This window comes from Urtica dioica, chromosome 8, assembly GCF_054948205.1.
Source record: "Urtica dioica subsp. dioica isolate 48M chromosome 8, U.dioica_male_clone48M_v1_H2, whole genome shotgun sequence".
NCBI classification, from domain to species: Eukaryota; Viridiplantae; Streptophyta; class Magnoliopsida; order Rosales; family Urticaceae; genus Urtica; species Urtica dioica.
The window spans coordinates 25,503,653-25,522,888 of record NC_142763.1 but is presented as its reverse complement, the minus strand read 5'-3'; the positions used below and the strand labels follow the sequence as shown (position 1 = coordinate 25,522,888).

At 47.3% G+C, this 19,236-nt stretch overlaps 1 protein-coding gene and 1 pseudogene across 1 annotated transcript in view; both read right to left on the bottom strand.

Moving 5' to 3' along the window:
• Positions 1 to 430, bottom strand: part of LOC149388646 (putative transmembrane GTPase FZO-like, chloroplastic) — a 23,036-nt gene extending 22,606 nt beyond the window's left edge. Inside the window, exon 1 of the mRNA XM_089622046.1 lies at positions 413 to 430. The gene's annotated coding sequence lies outside the window, so the exon portion shown is untranslated. The remainder of the gene's footprint in view (positions 1 to 412) is intronic.
• Positions 1 to 19,236, bottom strand: part of LOC149388645 (putative transmembrane GTPase FZO-like, chloroplastic) — a 35,917-nt pseudogene that overhangs the window by 458 nt on the left and 16,223 nt on the right.

The following is a 19,236-nucleotide window of genomic DNA, read 5'->3' as shown; positions in this document are numbered from 1 at the left end:
CTCACGAGAATTTCTGTAAATGTCGGACTTGTTCAAGACAAAGACAACTTTCTTCTTCCACTGTTGAATATAACGAAGAAAGGTGACCTGCAAGGGAAATAGTTACCATGAACCGATAAGATAAGACTAACAGTAAGTTCACTGATAATGAAAAACTAAAGATAAATAATAATAATAATAATAATAATAATAATAATAATAATAATAATAATAATAATAATAATAATAATCTCGCTCCTTAGTTCCTACTATCGCTGTATTTAATCCCTTGTAAATTGTTCCCTCTTAGGATGGGAAAAAAGATTTGCATATGTAGCTTCCACGAGCTTGTGAAACTTTATTATATTTTCATTGCCTTTGTACACTAGAAAAAACAATAAGCATGCATTATTTAAAAAACAGGTAAAATTACCTCACTTTCGGTTAAAGGGCGATCAGCAGATATAATAAAAAGAATCAAATCCGCACGAGGCACAAATTCCTCAGTGAGTCGTTGTTGCCTCTGGAGAATCACATTTGTTCCAGGCGTATCAACTATGTTCATCTGCTTCCAGAAGAAAACGATAAGAAAACTAATAAGGTCCATTTGAAACAATCTTTATCACTGGCCTAGAAGAATATAATATGATATCCTGATATTGTATCTTTCAAGTGATATTAATAATATGGACTCGGAACTTTTTATAAATGTGATAGAATTAGAGCACAGATGTATAAATCCTTCTGTGTGGCAGAACATATGTATACTTGCTCAACTTAAAAGCTCGTCAACCAAAGACCCTAACTGTCTTTTAGTGGAAGCAAAAGCAATTAACTAAAACTAAAAACTTCTGAAATTAAAGACCATAAGGGAAACAACATTTTCAATTTGGTCTGGTTTGGTTGGTCGATTTGATCGGTTTTTCAATAAATTTTGGTTCAGCTTCCAAGACTAGCACCTATAATCTCTCTTTTTTGGGTCACATGCACTCTTCCTCTTCCTAACTGCTGAACCTCTACCCTTATGTCCACATGTAGAAATTAATAAGACCATTGGTTTAAGTAACCACTTACATCTTTCAGTATAGGAGCGGAAAGATAGCATATATATTGACCATCTGGATGCCTTTCACATCGCTGTGCCTCACCAGACTCCAATTCAGAATAGCACAAGAAAGCGATCTCATTAGTTGTAGGAACGACTCCCTCTTTGAGATATTTACTTCCTAGAAGTGCATTAATAACAGATGACTTCCCAGAATTAAATTCCCCCTACATAAAAAAAAAAAATATGTCTTAGGACTAAATTTCAACAATTTGCAAAAAATCACATGCAACACATAAAATAACACGAACTCAAGACTTGCTTTATTTAGTCAGGTTACGGTACGATCAACTAAAGAAACTGAGAAGGGAACGGACAGCAAATGAAGCTTGAACCCATCTGGCACTTCGGGTTTTATCATCACCCGAGATTCATGTCTTAACTGTGGAAATTACCTTCATACGTGTTACGGGATAAATTAGTCGGACTCCGAGAAGAATAGTCGGAATCCCGAGCAGAGAAAAGAATCCAGCACCGAGCTCGGGTTAAGTAAACCTAAGGACCATCCATTGAAAAGGAACGAACCGTTCATAAGTTAAGAACGAAACCCACCGATCAGAACTTCGAAGAGAAGAGAAGAACGTGGGTCAAAGACTAGTCAAAATCAATAGAAAACATGTTTCAAACTCTAAAACGCACACATTGACGGTTCAGGAACCATACGAAGAGTATTAACCGTCCACCTCAGCGTGGGGCAGTTACCCAAAACCGTCCAAAACGTGGGATTGATCACCCCACGTTCTTCAGAATAACCGTCAAAGACACGACCAGACGAGTATAAATAGAAGCAGCGGCACAGAACGAAGCACGGACTTTTTACACACTTTATTTCACTTGAAATCTCTAGAAAACACTGCTCTCTTGTATTAGATTCGTCTGTATAAAGAGAAAGTCTTGCCTAAATCACCTCTGTACTCGGAGCCCTCGTACTCGGAGTCTGTGTATTTTCGTGAGATATTGTTGTACTAATTTTACAGGTCAACAGTTGGCGCTAGAAGGAGGGGGACCAGCTGAAGAATATGGCTAGTTCGTCCGCACCCGTGAACGCTGTCTCTAACCACACTACTAGAAATATGACATTTAGCGACGGAAGTATTAGCGACGACTAAATCGTCGCTAATATTTCGTCGCTAATCAACCTTTTAGCGACGATAATTCCGTCGCTAATTATTTGGTGCCAAAACTTCTAAAGTTTGGCGGCAAAGATAATTAGCGACGATTTTATCGTCGCTAAATGTGTATATTCGTCGCTAAGTTCGCGGGAAACAATTAGCGACGATTAAATCGTCGCTAATAGTTTGGAATTAATTTCGAAATTTAACGAAATTCAAAGAGGGAAAAATCCCCCCAAAATAATTTAAATGAAACGATTTAGCGACGATTTTATCGTCGCTAAATGTGTAAAAAAATCTATTAGCGACGAGAAAATCGTCGCTAAATGCCTGGTTTATGAACTGAAAATTTAAGTTGATTTAGCTACGAAATTTAAAGACATTTAGCGACGATTAAATCGTCGCTAAATGTCTTTAAATACCAGGTCGCGACCCAGACCCCTCATTTGGACCAAAACCCTAAAATCTCTAAAATCTCTCTCTGGTTTCTCCTCCTCCGCCGTGCGCTTCCTCCGCCGTGTGCCGCCCCGACGCAGTCGACGCCGTGTGCCTCCCCGGTAAGTCTCTCTCTCCTCACTTCTCTCTCTCTCCTCACATCTCTCTCTCCTCACTATCTCTCTCCTGTCTGCAGCTCCGCCGCCGCTCCGCCGCCGACGCCGTCGCCGCTCCACCACCAACGTCGTCCTCGTCCTCGTCGTCCTCGTCCTTGTCCACCGTCCTCGTCTTCCTCGGCCTCGTCCACCGTCGTCGCGCGTCCACGTACGGTAAGTTTTTTTTTTTTTTTTTTATAACTTTATATATAAAAATTGTTATATATAGTTATTTATATTATATAGTTAGTTATTAATTAGTATATAGTTATTTATATTAGGTAATTTAAATTATTTAAATTAAATTAGTTATAAAAAAATGAAATTGTATGAATTAGTTATAAATATTTATATATATATATATATATATAACTTTATTTATATATTAGTTATAAATGGTAATGAATTAATTAGTTCTAAATTGTTAATTAACAGATTAGGTTTTAAAAATTGTGATATTATGCTTACTTGGGTGTTATAAATATTTATATATATATATAAGTTATATTTTATATAATTACATAATTTAGTATATAGATATAAGTATTTATATAATTAGTTATAATTATATAGGATATAAGTATTTACATAATTAGTTATATATATAATTAGTTATAATTATATATAATTATTTAGGATATAAGTATTTAATCTATAATTTAGTATATAATTTAGTATTTAGGATTTAATTACGATATAATTTAGGATGTTTGATAATTTAAAATTGTAAATTAGGATTAGAGATTAATTATGTATATAAGTATAGTAGATTAGAGATTAATAAATTAGGAAATGTAATTTTGTTAATTACGATTAGAAAATTTAAAATTGTTTAAGTTTGTGTAGTTTATGTATGAATTAATGAATTAAAGGTAGTTTAACGAATTAGTTTAAAGGTAATTACTAACCGATTCTCTAAAGGTAACAAACTTAAATTAATGAATTAGTTTAACGAAAATTAGGTAGTTTATGTGAAATTAATTAATTGGTTATGGATTGAAATTGAAATTGGATTTAATTTTTGTTAGAAATGACTAAAAATGTGAAATTAATTAGTTGTTTATAGATTTAAAAATGATCGAACCACTGAGGTTGGATTTATTGTTAGTTTTAGGATGTTTCTATGCAGGTTTTAAAGTTAAAGGCTGATGCCGGGTTGTTAAGTTTATAAGGGAGGTTCTGCCGAAATTTCGGTAGGATCGTATTTTGTTTTGAATTTCAGATGGCTGCGGCTACAGGAGCTGGAGGCAGCGGAGACGGGGATGACTTCTTAGCCCGTCTCCCGAATTATTGCCAGTCGGCGCCCGTACGTGATGGCGTTGAAGAAGAAGACGAGCATATTGAACCGGCCGTGCGTGGGCCGACGGTCGGGATTCGATCTGAGCGTGCACGGCGCCCCGGGGTGAAGGAAGTCGTCGTTTATAACGAGGAGTTTCAGTCGTTCTTGCAGCCAGAGCGCGAGATGGATCAGGATCTCGCGACGTTCGCGAACACGCTCGGGTTGGTCGTCCGAGACAAGATCTCGCCTACGGTCCCAAGGTGGACGAATGCGAACGTGGGGCCGGCGAAGGAGGCCGAGATCCGAGCAGCGATTCGAGACAAGTACGACATTCGAGTCGATGGTGATGCAACCGGGAAGAAGAAGGCGATTGTCGATGCGGCAATCATTCGAGACGCGAAGACTCGTCTTCGCGATTGGAGGCATACCTTGCGGTCATGGTTCGACATCGACTGCAAGAGCAGCGTACAGGTGGCGCGGTCGCTGAAACCGAGGACCGTTAAGCTCGATACCGAATGGGAGACGCTGATACAACGATATACGAGCGATGAATTTAAGGCAATCAAATCATTTATGTTAAATATGTGTTTACCCTTTTATTAAACGATTTGTTCTTTACGTGTACGGTTACTTATATTACAGGCCATTCAAGCGAAGAATAAGGCGAATCGCGCGAAGAAGAAGACGAAGACTCGACAGGGGACGATTGGGTTCTCAACCCACCGCATGAAGAACGTAAGTTTTATGTTTATATGATACATCAAATCGTTAAAATTATCTAACACTTGAAGTTTTGTTTACATGCAGAAGAGCGTCGAGACAGGCGCATTCGAGAGCTTGTTTGCGAACTACAAGCGCCAACATCAGTCCGACAAGTCCGAATGGCTGACTCCTGAAGCCTCTGCACGTTATGTAAGTTTACATTTATTTTTCGATTAATATATACTAACTAGTTAATTATATCAGGATCGACTGGTCGCTAGGTTCAACACGTTGCGAGCGGAGGCTGAGCACCAAGGAGCGGACGTTGATAATTCCGTTCTAGAGCAGCAGGCGATCCGCGATATTATGGGTTCGCGGACTGATCACTTGACCGGCGTCGGACGTTTGGTGCCACAGGGAGCACGGATGGCGGCAGAAGTCGCCGAAGTCTACGGTTCGGAGGCTGGGACGTCGCAATCAGGATACGTCTCGCAGGAGGTGTTGACATCGACCATCGCCGCGTTCGCCGAGACAATACAGAGTCAGGTGCCCGGCCTCAACCTTAGCTCGTTCATGTCCCAATTTCAGCAGAGTTCGCAGCAGGCTCCGTCATCCCACAGCCAGCAGACTCCGACGGCCGGCGTCCACACTCCGACGCCCGACGTCCACACTCCGACGGGCGGCCAGCAGAGGACTCCCGACGCCAGCCAGCAAACGACGCCCGGAGGACCAAGTCAGTCTACTCCGACGCCGCAGCCTGCAGAACTTCAGCGCCAGCAAAAGAGCGTTTCACGTCGAGGAGGAGGAAAACGAGCGGCGGGACGACAAAGCAAACGTCGCGAGTAGTGTTTTATTAGAAATTTTGTGTATAGTACATATTTCTCGATAACCGAAAACGTACGTAATCGGATTTTTTTATATATTTCTTGATTTGGATTCGAGATCCGAACGTGGGGCCGGCGAAGGAGGCCGAGATCCGAGCAGCGATTCGAGACAAGTACGACATTCGAGTCGATGGTGATGCAACCGGGAAGAAGAAGGCGATTGTCGATGCGGCAATCATTCGAGACGCGAAGACTCGTCTTCGCGATTGGAGGCATACCTTGCGGTCATGGTTCGACATCGACTGCAAGAGCAGCGTACAGGTGGCGCGGTCGCTGAAACCGAGGACCGTTAAGCTCGATACCGAATGGGAGACGCTGATACAACGATATACGAGCGATGAATTTAAGGCAATCAAATCATTTATGTTAAATATGTGTTTACCCTTTTATTAAACGATTTGTTCTTTACGTGTACGGTTACTTATATTACAGGCCATTCAAGCGAAGAATAAGGCGAATCGCGCGAAGAAGAAGACGAAGACTCGACAGGGGACGATTGGGTTCTCAACCCACCGCATGAAGAACGTAAGTTTTATGTTTATATGATACATCAAATCGTTAAAATTATCTAACACTTGAAGTTTTGTTTACATGCAGAAGAGCGTCGAGACAGGCGCATTCGAGAGCTTGTTTGCGAACTACAAGCGCCAACATCAGTCCGACAAGTCCGAATGGCTGACTCCTGAAGCCTCTGCACGTTATGTAAGTTTACATTTATTTTTCTTATTTTTCGATTAATATATACTAACTAGTTAATTATATCAGGATCGACTGGTCGCTAGGTTCAACACGTTGCGAGCGGAGGCTGAGCACCAAGGAGCGGACGTTGATAATTCCGTTCTAGAGCAGCAGGCGATCCGCGATATTATGGGTTCGCGGACTGATCACTTGACCGGCGTCGGACGTTTGGTGCCACAGGGAGCACGGATGGCGGCAGAAGTCGCCGAAGTCTACGGTTCGGAGGCTGGGACGTCGCAATCAGGATACGTCTCGCAGGAGGTGTTGACATCGACCATCGCCGCGTTCGCCGAGACAATACAGAGTCAGGTGCCCGGCCTCAACCTTAGCTCGTTCATGTCCCAATTTCAGCAGAGTTCGCAGCAGGCTCCGTCATCCCACAGCCAGCAGACTCCGACGGCCGGCGTCCACACTCCGACGCCCGACGTCCACACTCCGACGGGCGGCCAGCAGAGGACTCCCGACGCCAGCCAGCAAACGACGCCCGGAGGACCAAGTCAGTCTACTCCGACGCCGCAGCCTGCAGAACTTCAGCGCCAGCAAAAGAGCGTTTCACGTCGAGGAGGAGGAAAACGAGCGGCGGGACGACAAAGCAAACGTCGCGAGTAGTGTTTTATTAGAAATTTTGTGTATAGTACATATTTCTCGATAACCGAAAACGTACGTAATCGGATTTTTTTATATATTTCTTGATTTGGATTCGAGATCCGAACATGGGGCCGGCGAAGGAGGCCGAGATCCGAGCAGCGATTCGAGACAAGTACGACATTCGAGTCGATGGTGATGCAACCGGGAAGAAGAAGGCGATTGTCGATGCGGCAATCATTCGAGACGCGAAGACTCGTCTTCGCGATTGGAGGCATACCTTGCGGTCATGGTTCGACATCGACTGCAAGAGCAGCGTACAGGTGGCGCGGTCGCTGAAACCGAGGACCGTTAAGCTCGATACCGAATGGGAGACGCTGATACAACGATATACGAGCGATGAATTTAAGGCAATCAAATCATTTATGTTAAATATGTGTTTACCCTTTTATTAAACGATTTGTTCTTTACGTGTACGGTTACTTATATTACAGGCCATTCAAGCGAAGAATAAGGCGAATCGCGCGAAGAAGAAGACGAAGACTCGACAGGGGACGATTGGGTTCTCAACCCACCGCATGAAGAACGTAAGTTTTATGTTTATATGATACATCAAATCGTTAAAATTATCTAACACTTGAAGTTTTGTTTACATGCAGAAGAGCGTCGAGACAGGCGCATTCGAGAGCTTGTTTGCGAACTACAAGCGCCAACATCAGTCCGACAAGTCCGAATGGCTGACTCCTGAAGCCTCTGCACGTTATGTAAGTTTACATTTATTTTTCTTATTTTTCGATTAATATATACTAACTAGTTAATTATATCAGGATCGACTGGTCGCTAGGTTCAACACGTTGCGAGCGGAGGCTGAGCACCAAGGAGCGGACGTTGATAATTCCGTTCTAGAGCAGCAGGCGATCCGCGATATTATGGGTTCGCGGACTGATCACTTGACCGGCGTCGGACGTTTGGTGCCACAGGGAGCACGGATGGCGGCAGAAGTCGCCGAAGTCTACGGTTCGGAGGCTGGGACGTCGCAATCAGGATACGTCTCGCAGGAGGTGTTGACATCGACCATCGCCGCGTTCGCCGAGACAATACAGAGTCAGGTGCCCGGCCTCAACCTTAGCTCGTTCATGTCCCAATTTCAGCAGAGTTCGCAGCAGGCTCCGTCATCCCACAGCCAGCAGACTCCGACGGCCGGCGTCCACACTCCGACGCCCGACGTCCACACTCCGACGGGCGGCCAGCAGAGGACTCCCGACGCCAGCCAGCAAACGACGCCCGGAGGACCAAGTCAGTCTACTCCGACGCCGCAGCCTGCAGAACTTCAGCGCCAGCAAAAGAGCGTTTCACGTCGAGGAGGAGGAAAACGAGCGGCGGGACGACAAAGCAAACGTCGCGAGTAGTGTTTTATTAGAAATTTTGTGTATAGTACATATTTCTCGATAACCGAAAACGTACGTAATCGGATTTTTTTATATATTTCTTGATTTGGATTCGAGATCCGAACATGGGGCCGGCGAAGGAGGCCGAGATCCGAGCAGCGATTCGAGACAAGTACGACATTCGAGTCGATGGTGATGCAACCGGGAAGAAGAAGGCGATTGTCGATGCGGCAATCATTCGAGACGCGAAGACTCGTCTTCGCGATTGGAGGCATACCTTGCGGTCATGGTTCGACATCGACTGCAAGAGCAGCGTACAGGTGGCGCGGTCGCTGAAACCGAGGACCGTTAAGCTCGATACCGAATGGGAGACGCTGATACAACGATATACGAGCGATGAATTTAAGGCAATCAAATCATTTATGTTAAATATGTGTTTACCCTTTTATTAAACGATTTTTTCTTTACGTGTACGGTTACTTATATTACAGGCCATTCAAGCGAAGAATAAGGCGAATCGCGCGAAGAAGAAGACGAAGACTCGACAGGGGACGATTGGGTTCTCAACCCACCGCATGAAGAACGTAAGTTTTATGTTTATATGATACATCAAATCGTTAAAATTATCTAACACTTGAAGTTTTGTTTACATGCAGAAGAGCGTCGAGACAGGCGCATTCGAGAGCTTGTTTGCGAACTACAAGCGCCAACATCAGTCCGACAAGTCCGAATGGCTGACTCCTGAAGCCTCTGCACGTTATGTAAGTTTACATTTATTTTTCTTATTTTTCGATTAATATATACTAACTAGTTAATTATATCAGGATCGACTGGTCGCTAGGTTCAACACGTTGCGAGCGGAGGCTGAGCACCAAGGAGCGGACGTTGATAATTCCGTTCTAGAGCAGCAGGCGATCCGCGATATTATGGGTTCGCGGACTGATCACTTGACCGGCGTCGGACGTTTGGTGCCACAGGGAGCACGGATGGCGGCAGAAGTCGCCGAAGTCTACGGTTCGGAGGCTGGGACGTCGCAATCAGGATACGTCTCGCAGGAGGTGTTGACATCGACCATCGCCGCGTTCGCCGAGACAATACAGAGTCAGGTGCCCGGCCTCAACCTTAGCTCGTTCATGTCCCAATTTCAGCAGAGTTCGCAGCAGGCTCCGTCATCCCACAGCCAGCAGACTCCGACGGCCGGCGTCCACACTCCGACGCCCGACGTCCACACTCCGACGGGCGGCCAGCAGAGGACTCCCGACGCCAGCCAGCAAACGACGCCCGGAGGACCAAGTCAGTCTACTCCGACGCCGCAGCCTGCAGAACTTCAGCGCCAGCAAAAGAGCGTTTCACGTCGAGGAGGAGGAAAACGAGCGGCGGGACGACAAAGCAAACGTCGCGAGTAGTGTTTTATTAGAAATTTTGTGTATAGTACATATTTCTCGATAACCGAAAACGTACGTAATCGGATTTTTTTATATATTTCTTGATTTGGATTCGAGATCCGAACGTGGGGCCGGCGAAGGAGGCCGAGATCCGAGCAGCGATTCGAGACAAGTACGACATTCGAGTCGATGGTGATGCAACCGGGAAGAAGAAGGCGATTGTCGATGCGGCAATCATTCGAGACGCGAAGACTCGTCTTCGCGATTGGAGGCATACCTTGCGGTCATGGTTCGACATCGACTGCAAGAGCAGCGTACAGGTGGCGCGGTCGCTGAAACCGAGGACCGTTAAGCTCGATACCGAATGGGAGACGCTGATACAACGATATACGAGCGATGAATTTAAGGCAATCAAATCATTTATGTTAAATATGTGTTTACCCTTTTATTAAACGATTTGTTCTTTACGTGTACGGTTACTTATATTACAGGCCATTCAAGCGAAGAATAAGGCGAATCGCGCGAAGAAGAAGACGAAGACTCGACAGGGGACGATTGGGTTCTCAACCCACCGCATGAAGAACGTAAGTTTTATGTTTATATGATACATCAAATCGTTAAAATTATCTAACACTTGAAGTTTTGTTTACATGCAGAAGAGCGTCGAGACAGGCGCATTCGAGAGCTTGTTTGCGAACTACAAGCGCCAACATCAGTCCGACAAGTCCGAATGGCTGACTCCTGAAGCCTCTGCACGTTATGTAAGTTTACATTTATTTTTCTTATTTTTCGATTAATATATACTAACTAGTTAATTATATCAGGATCGACTGGTCGCTAGGTTCAACACGTTGCGAGCGGAGGCTGAGCACCAAGGAGCGGACGTTGATAATTCCGTTCTAGAGCAGCAGGCGATCCGCGATATTATGGGTTCGCGGACTGATCACTTGACCGGCGTCGGACGTTTGGTGCCACAGGGAGCACGGATGGCGGCAGAAGTCGCCGAAGTCTACGGTTCGGAGGCTGGGACGTCGCAATCAGGATACGTCTCGCAGGAGGTGTTGACATCGACCATCGCCGCGTTCGCCGAGACAATACAGAGTCAGGTGCCCGGCCTCAACCTTAGCTCGTTCATGTCCCAATTTCAGCAGAGTTCGCAGCAGGCTCCGTCATCCCACAGCCAGCAGACTCCGACGGCCGGCGTCCACACTCCGACGCCCGACGTCCACACTCCGACGGGCGGCCAGCAGAGGACTCCCGACGCCAGCCAGCAAACGACGCCCGGAGGACCAAGTCAGTCTACTCCGACGCCGCAGCCTGCAGAACTTCAGCGCCAGCAAAAGAGCGTTTCACGTCGAGGAGGAGGAAAACGAGCGGCGGGACGACAAAGCAAACGTCGCGAGTAGTGTTTTATTAGAAATTTTGTGTATAGTACATATTTCTCGATAACCGAAAACGTACGTAATCGGATTTTTTTATATATTTCTTGATTTGGATTCGAGATCCGAACGTGGGGCCGGCGAAGGAGGCCGAGATCCGAGCAGCGATTCGAGACAAGTACGACATTCGAGTCGATGGTGATGCAACCGGGAAGAAGAAGGCGATTGTCGATGCGGCAATCATTCGAGACGCAAAGACTCGTCTTCGCGATTGGAGGCATACCTTGCGGTCATGGTTCGACATCGACTGCAAGAGCAGCGTACAGGTGGCGCGGTCGCTGAAACCGAGGACCGTTAAGCTCGATACCGAATGGGAGACGCTGATACAACGATATACGAGCGATGAATTTAAGGCAATCAAATCATTTATGTTAAATATGTGTTTACCCTTTTATTAAACGATTTGTTCTTTACGTGTACGGTTACTTATATTACAGGCCATTCAAGCGAAGAATAAGGCGAATCGCGCGAAGAAGAAGACGAAGACTCGACAGGGGACGATTGGGTTCTCAACCCACCGCATGAAGAACGTAAGTTTTATGTTTATATGATACATCAAATCGTTAAAATTATCTAACACTTGAAGTTTTGTTTACATGCAGAAGAGCGTCGAGACAGGCGCATTCGAGAGCTTGTTTGCGAACTACAAGCGCCAACATCAGTCCGACAAGTCCGAATGGCTGACTCCTGAAGCCTCTGCACGTTATGTAAGTTTACATTTATTTTTCTTATTTTTCGATTAATATATACTAACTAGTTAATTATATCAGGATCGACTGGTCGCTAGGTTCAACACGTTGCGAGCGGAGGCTGAGCACCAAGGAGCGGACGTTGATAATTCCGTTCTAGAGCAGCAGGCGATCCGCGATATTATGGGTTCGCGGACTGATCACTTGACCGGCGTCGGACGTTTGGTGCCACAGGGAGCACGGATGGCGGCAGAAGTCGCCGAAGTCTACGGTTCGGAGGCTGGGACGTCGCAATCAGGATACGTCTCGCAGGAGGTGTTGACATCGACCATCGCCGCGTTCGCCGAGACAATACAGAGTCAGGTGCCCGGCCTCAACCTTAGCTCGTTCATGTCCCAATTTCAGCAGAGTTCGCAGCAGGCTCCGTCATCCCACAGCCAGCAGACTCCGACGGCCGGCGTCCACACTCCGACGCCCGACGTCCACACTCCGACGGGCGGCCAGCAGAGGACTCCCGACGCCAGCCAGCAAACGACGCCCGGAGGACCAAGTCAGTCTACTCCGACGCCGCAGCCTGCAGAACTTCAGCGCCAGCAAAAGAGCGTTTCACGTCGAGGAGGAGGAAAACGAGCGGCGGGACGACAAAGCAAACGTCGCGAGTAGTGTTTTATTAGAAATTTTGTGTATAGTACATATTTCTCGATAACCGAAAACGTACGTAATCGGATTTTTTTATATATTTCTTGATTTGGATTCGAGATCCGAACGTGGGGCCGGCGAAGGAGGCCGAGATCCGAGCAGCGATTCGAGACAAGTACGACATTCGAGTCGATGGTGATGCAACCGGGAAGAAGAAGGCGATTGTCGATGCGGCAATCATTCGAGACGCGAAGACTCGTCTTCGCGATTGGAGGCATACCTTGCGGTCATGGTTCGACATCGACTGCAAGAGCAGCGTACAGGTGGCGCGGTCGCTGAAACCGAGGACCGTTAAGCTCGATACCGAATGGGAGACGCTGATACAACGATATACGAGCGATGAATTTAAGGCAATCAAATCATTTATGTTAAATATGTGTTTACCCTTTTATTAAACGATTTGTTCTTTACGTGTACGGTTACTTATATTACAGGCCATTCAAGCGAAGAATAAGGCGAATCGCGCGAAGAAGAAGACGAAGACTCGACAGGGGACGATTGGGTTCTCAACCCACCGCATGAAGAACGTAAGTTTTATGTTTATATGATACATCAAATCGTTAAAATTATCTAACACTTGAAGTTTTGTTTACATGCAGAAGAGCGTCGAGACAGGCGCATTCGAGAGCTTGTTTGCGAACTACAAGCGCCAACATCAGTCCGACAAGTCCGAATGGCTGACTCCTGAAGCCTCTGCACGTTATGTAAGTTTACATTTATTTTTCTTATTTTTCGATTAATATATACTAACTAGTTAATTATATCAGGATCGACTGGTCGCTAGGTTCAACACGTTGCGAGCGGAGGCTGAGCACCAAGGAGCGGACGTTGATAATTCCGTTCTAGAGCAGCAGGCGATCCGCGATATTATGGGTTCGCGGACTGATCACTTGACCGGCGTCGGACGTTTGGTGCCACAGGGAGCACGGATGGCGGCAGAAGTCGCCGAAGTCTACGGTTCGGAGGCTGGGACGTCGCAATCAGGATACGTCTCGCAGGAGGTGTTGACATCGACCATCGCCGCGTTCGCCGAGACAATACAGAGTCAGGTGCCCGGCCTCAACCTTAGCTCGTTCATGTCCCAATTTCAGCAGAGTTCGCAGCAGGCTCCGTCATCCCACAGCCAGCAGACTCCGACGGCCGGCGTCCACACTCCGACGCCCGACGTCCACACTCCGACGGGCGGCCAGCAGAGGACTCCCGACGCCAGCCAGCAAACGACGCCCGGAGGACCAAGTCAGTCTACTCCGACGCCGCAGCCTGCAGAACTTCAGCGCCAGCAAAAGAGCGTTTCACGTCGAGGAGGAGGAAAACGAGCGGCGGGACGACAAAGCAAACGTCGCGAGTAGTGTTTTATTAGAAATTTTGTGTATAGTACATATTTCTCGATAACCGAAAACGTACGTAATCGGATTTTTTTATATATTTCTTGATTTGGATTCGAGATCCGAACGTGGGGCCGGCGAAGGAGGCCGAGATCCGAGCAGCGATTCGAGACAAGTACGACATTCGAGTCGATGGTGATGCAACCGGGAAGAAGAAGGCGATTGTCGATGCGGCAATCATTCGAGACGCGAAGACTCGTCTTCGCGATTGGAGGCATACCTTGCGGTCATGGTTCGACATCGACTGCAAGAGCAGCGTACAGGTGGCGCGGTCGCTGAAACCGAGGACCGTTAAGCTCGATACCGAATGGGAGACGCTGATACAACGATATACGAGCGATGAATTTAAGGCAATCAAATCATTTATGTTAAATATGTGTTTACCCTTTTATTAAACGATTTGTTCTTTACGTGTACGGTTACTTATATTACAGGCCATTCAAGCGAAGAATAAGGCGAATCGCGCGAAGAAGAAGACGAAGACTCGACAGGGGACGATTGGGTTCTCAACCCACCGCATGAAGAACGTAAGTTTTATGTTTATATGATACATCAAATCGTTAAAATTATCTAACACTTGAAGTTTTGTTTACATGCAGAAGAGCGTCGAGACAGGCGCATTCGAGAGCTTGTTTGCGAACTACAAGCGCCAACATCAGTCCGACAAGTCCGAATGGCTGACTCCTGAAGCCTCTGCACGTTATGTAAGTTTACATTTATTTTTCTTATTTTTCGATTAATATATACTAACTAGTTAATTATATCAGGATCGACTGGTCGCTAGGTTCAACACGTTGCGAGCGGAGGCTGAGCACCAAGGAGCGGACGTTGATAATTCCGTTCTAGAGCAGCAGGCGATCCGCGATATTATGGGTTCGCGGACTGATCACTTGACCGGCGTCGGACGTTTGGTGCCACAGGGAGCACGGATGGCGGCAGAAGTCGCCGAAGTCTACGGTTCGGAGGCTGGGACGTCGCAATCAGGATACGTCTCGCAGGAGGTGTTGACATCGACCATCGCCGCGTTCGCCGAGACAATACAGAGTCAGGTGCCCGGCCTCAACCTTAGCTCGTTCATGTCCCAATTTCAGCAGAGTTCGCAGCAGGCTCCGTCATCCCACAGCCAGCAGACTCCGACGGCCGGCGTCCACACTCCGACGCCCGACGTCCACACTCCGACGGGCGGCCAGCAGAGGACTCCCGACGCCAGCCAGCAAACGACGCCCGGAGGACCAAGTCAGTCTACTCCGACGCCGCAGCCTGCAGAACTTCAGCGCCAGCAAAAGAGCGTTTCACGTCGAGGAGGAGGAAAACGAGCGGCGGGACGACAAAGCAAACGTCGCGAGTAGTGTTTTATTAGAAATTTTGTGTATAGTACATATTTCTCGATAACCGAAAACGTACGTAATCGGATTTTTTTATATATTTCTTGATTTGGATTCGAGATCCGAACGTGGGGCCGGCGAAGGAGGCCGAGATCCGAGCAGCGATTCGAGACAAGTACGACATTCGAGTCGATGGTGATGCAACCGGGAAGAAGAAGGCGATTGTCGATGCGGCAATCATTCGAGACGCGAAGACTCGTCTTCGCGATTGGAGGCATACCTTGCGGTCATGGTTCGACATCGACTGCAAGAGCAGCGTACAGGTGGCGCGGTCGCTGAAACCGAGGACCGTTAAGCTCGATACCGAATGGGAGACGCTGATACAACGATATACGAGCGATGAATTTAAGGCAATCAAATCATTTATGTTAAATATGTGTTTACCCTTTTATTAAACGATTTGTTCTTTACGTGTACGGTTACTTATATTACAGGCCATTCAAGCGAAGAATAAGGCGAATCGCGCGAAGAAGAAGACGAAGACTCGACAGGGGACGATTGGGTTCTCAACCCACCGCATGAAGAACGTAAGTTTTATGTTTATATGATACATCAAATCGTTAAAATTATCTAACACTTGAAGTTTTGTTTACATGCAGAAGAGCGTCGAGACAGGCGCATTCGAGAGCTTGTTTGCGAACTACAAGCGCCAACATCAGTCCGACAAGTCCGAATGGCTGACTCCTGAAGCCTCTGCACGTTATGTAAGTTTACATTTATTTTTCGATTAATATATACTAACTAGTTAATTATATCAGGATCGACTGGTCGCTAGGTTCAACACGTTGCGAGCGGAGGCTGAGCACCAAGGAGCGGACGTTGATAATTCCGTTCTAGAGCAGCAGGCGATCCGCGATATTATGGGTTCGCGGACTGATCACTTGACCGGCGTCGGACGTTTGGTGCCACAGGGAGCACGGATGGCGGCAGAAGTCGCCGAAGTCTACGGTTCGGAGGCTGGGACGTCGCAATCAGGATACGTCTCGCAGGAGGTGTTGACATCGACCATCGCCGCGTTCGCCGAGACAATACAGAGTCAGGTGCCCGGCCTCAACCTTAGCTCGTTCATGTCCCAATTTCAGCAGAGTTCGCAGCAGGCTCCGTCATCCCACAGCCAGCAGACTCCGACGGCCGGCGTCCACACTCCGACGCCCGACGTCCACACTCCGACGGGCGGCCAGCAGAGGACTCCCGACGCCAGCCAGCAAACGACGCCCGGAGGACCAAGTCAGTCTACTCCGACGCCGCAGCCTGCAGAACTTCAGCGCCAGCAAAAGAGCGTTTCACGTCGAGGAGGAGGAAAACGAGCGGCGGGACGACAAAGCAAACGTCGCGAGTAGTGTTTTATTAGAAATTTTGTGTATAGTACATATTTCTCGATAACCGAAAACGTACGTAATCGGATTTTTTTATATATTTCTTGATTTGGATTCGAGATCCGAACGTGGGGCCGGCGAAGGAGGCCGAGATCCGAGCAGCGATTCGAGACAAGTACGACATTCGAGTCGATGGTGATGCAACCGGGAAGAAGAAGGCGATTGTCGATGCGGCAATCATTCGAGACGCGAAGACTCGTCTTCGCGATTGGAGGCATACCTTGCGGTCATGGTTCGACATCGACTGCAAGAGCAGCGTACAGGTGGCGCGGTCGCTGAAACCGAGGACCGTTAAGCTCGATACCGAATGGGAGACGCTGATACAACGATATACGAGCGATGAATTTAAGGCAATCAAATCATTTATGTTAAATATGTGTTTACCCTTTTATTAAACGATTTGTTCTTTACGTGTACGGTTACTTATATTACAGGCCATTCAAGCGAAGAATAAGGCGAATCGCGCGAAGAAGAAGACGAAGACTCGACAGGGGACGATTGGGTTCTCAACCCACCGCATGAAGAACGTAAGTTTTATGTTTATATGATACATCAAATCGTTAAAATTATCTAACACTTGAAGTTTTGTTTACATGCAGAAGAGCGTCGAGACAGGCGCATTCGAGAGCTTGTTTGCGAACTACAAGCGCCAACATCAGTCCGACAAGTCCGAATGGCTGACTCCTGAAGCCTCTGCACGTTATGTAAGTTTACATTTATTTTTCTTATTTTTCGATTAATATATACTAACTAGTTAATTATATCAGGATCGACTGGTCGCTAGGTTCAACACGTTGCGAGCGGAGGCTGAGCACCAAGGAGCGGACGTTGATAATTCCGTTCTAGAGCAGCAGGCGATCCGCGATATTATGGGTTCGCGGACTGATCACTTGACCGGCGTCGGACGTTTGGTGCCACAGGGAGCACGGATGGCGGCAGAAGTCGCCGAAGTCTACGGTTCGGAGGCTGGGACGTCGCAATCAGGATACGTCTCGCAGGAGGTGTTGACATCGACCATCGCCGCGTTCGCCGAGACAATACAGAGTCAGGTGCCCGGCCTCAACCTTAGCTCGTTCATGTCCCAATTTCAGCAGAGTTCGCAGCAGGCTCCGTCATCCCACAGCCAGCAGACTCCGACGGCCGGCGTCCACACTCCGACGCCCGACGTCCACACTCCGACGGGCGGCCAGCAGAGGACTCCCGACGCCAGCCAGCAAACGACGCCCGGAGGACCAAGTCAGTCTACTCCGACGCCGCAGCCTGCAGAACTTCAGCGCCAGCAAAAGAGCGTTTCACGTCGAGGAGGAGGAAAACGAGCGGCGGGACGACAAAGCAAACGTCGCGAGTAGTGTTTTATTAGAAATTTTGTGTATAGTACATATTTCTCGATAACCGAAAACGTACGTAATCGGATTTTTTTATATATTTCTTGATTTGGATTCGAGATCCGAACGTGGGGCCGGCGAAGGAGGCCGAGATCCGAGCAGCGATTCGAGACAAGTACGACATTCGAGTCGATGGTGATGCAACCGGGAAGAAGAAGGCGATTGTCGATGCGGCAATCATTCGAGACGCGAAGACTCGTCTTCGCGATTGGAGGCATACCTTGCGGTCATGGTTCGACATCGACTGCAAGAGCAGCGTACAGGTGGCGCGGTCGCTGAAACCGAGGACCGTTAAGCTCGATACCGAATGGGAGACGCTGATACAACGATATACGAGCGATGAATTTAAGGCAATCAAATCATTTATGTTAAATATGTGTTTACCCTTTTATTAAACGATTTGTTCTTTACGTGTACGGTTACTTATATTACAGGCCATTCAAGCGAAGAATAAGGCGAATCGCGCGAAGAAGAAGACGAAGACTCGACAGGGGACGATTGGGTTCTCAACCCACCGCATGAAGAACGTAAGTTTTATGTTTATATGATACATCAAATCGTTAAAATTATCTAACACTTGAAGTTTTGTTTACATGCAGAAGAGCGTCGAGACAGGCGCATTCGAGAGCTTGTTTGCGAACTACAAGCGCCAACATCAGTCCGACAAGTCCGAATGGCTGACTCCTGAAGCCTCTGCACGTTATGTAAGTTTACATTTATTTTTCTTATTTTTCGATTAATATATACTAACTAGTTAATTATATCAGGATCGACTGGTCGCTAGGTTCAACACGTTGCGAGCGGAGGCTGAGCACCAAGGAGCGGACGTTGATAATTCCGTTCTAGAGCAGCAGGCGATCCGCGATATTATGGGTTCGCGGACTGATCACTTGACCGGCGTCGGACGTTTGGTGCCACAGGGAGCACGGATGGCGGCAGAAGTCGCCGAAGTCTACGGTTCGGAGGCTGGGACGTCGCAATCAGGATACGTCTCGCAGGAGGTGTTGACATCGACCATCGCCGCGTTCGCCGAGACAATACAGAGTCAGGTGCCCGGCCTCAACCTTAGCTCGTTCATGTCCCAATTTCAGCAGAGTTCGCAGCAGGCTCCGTCATCCCACAGCCAGCAGA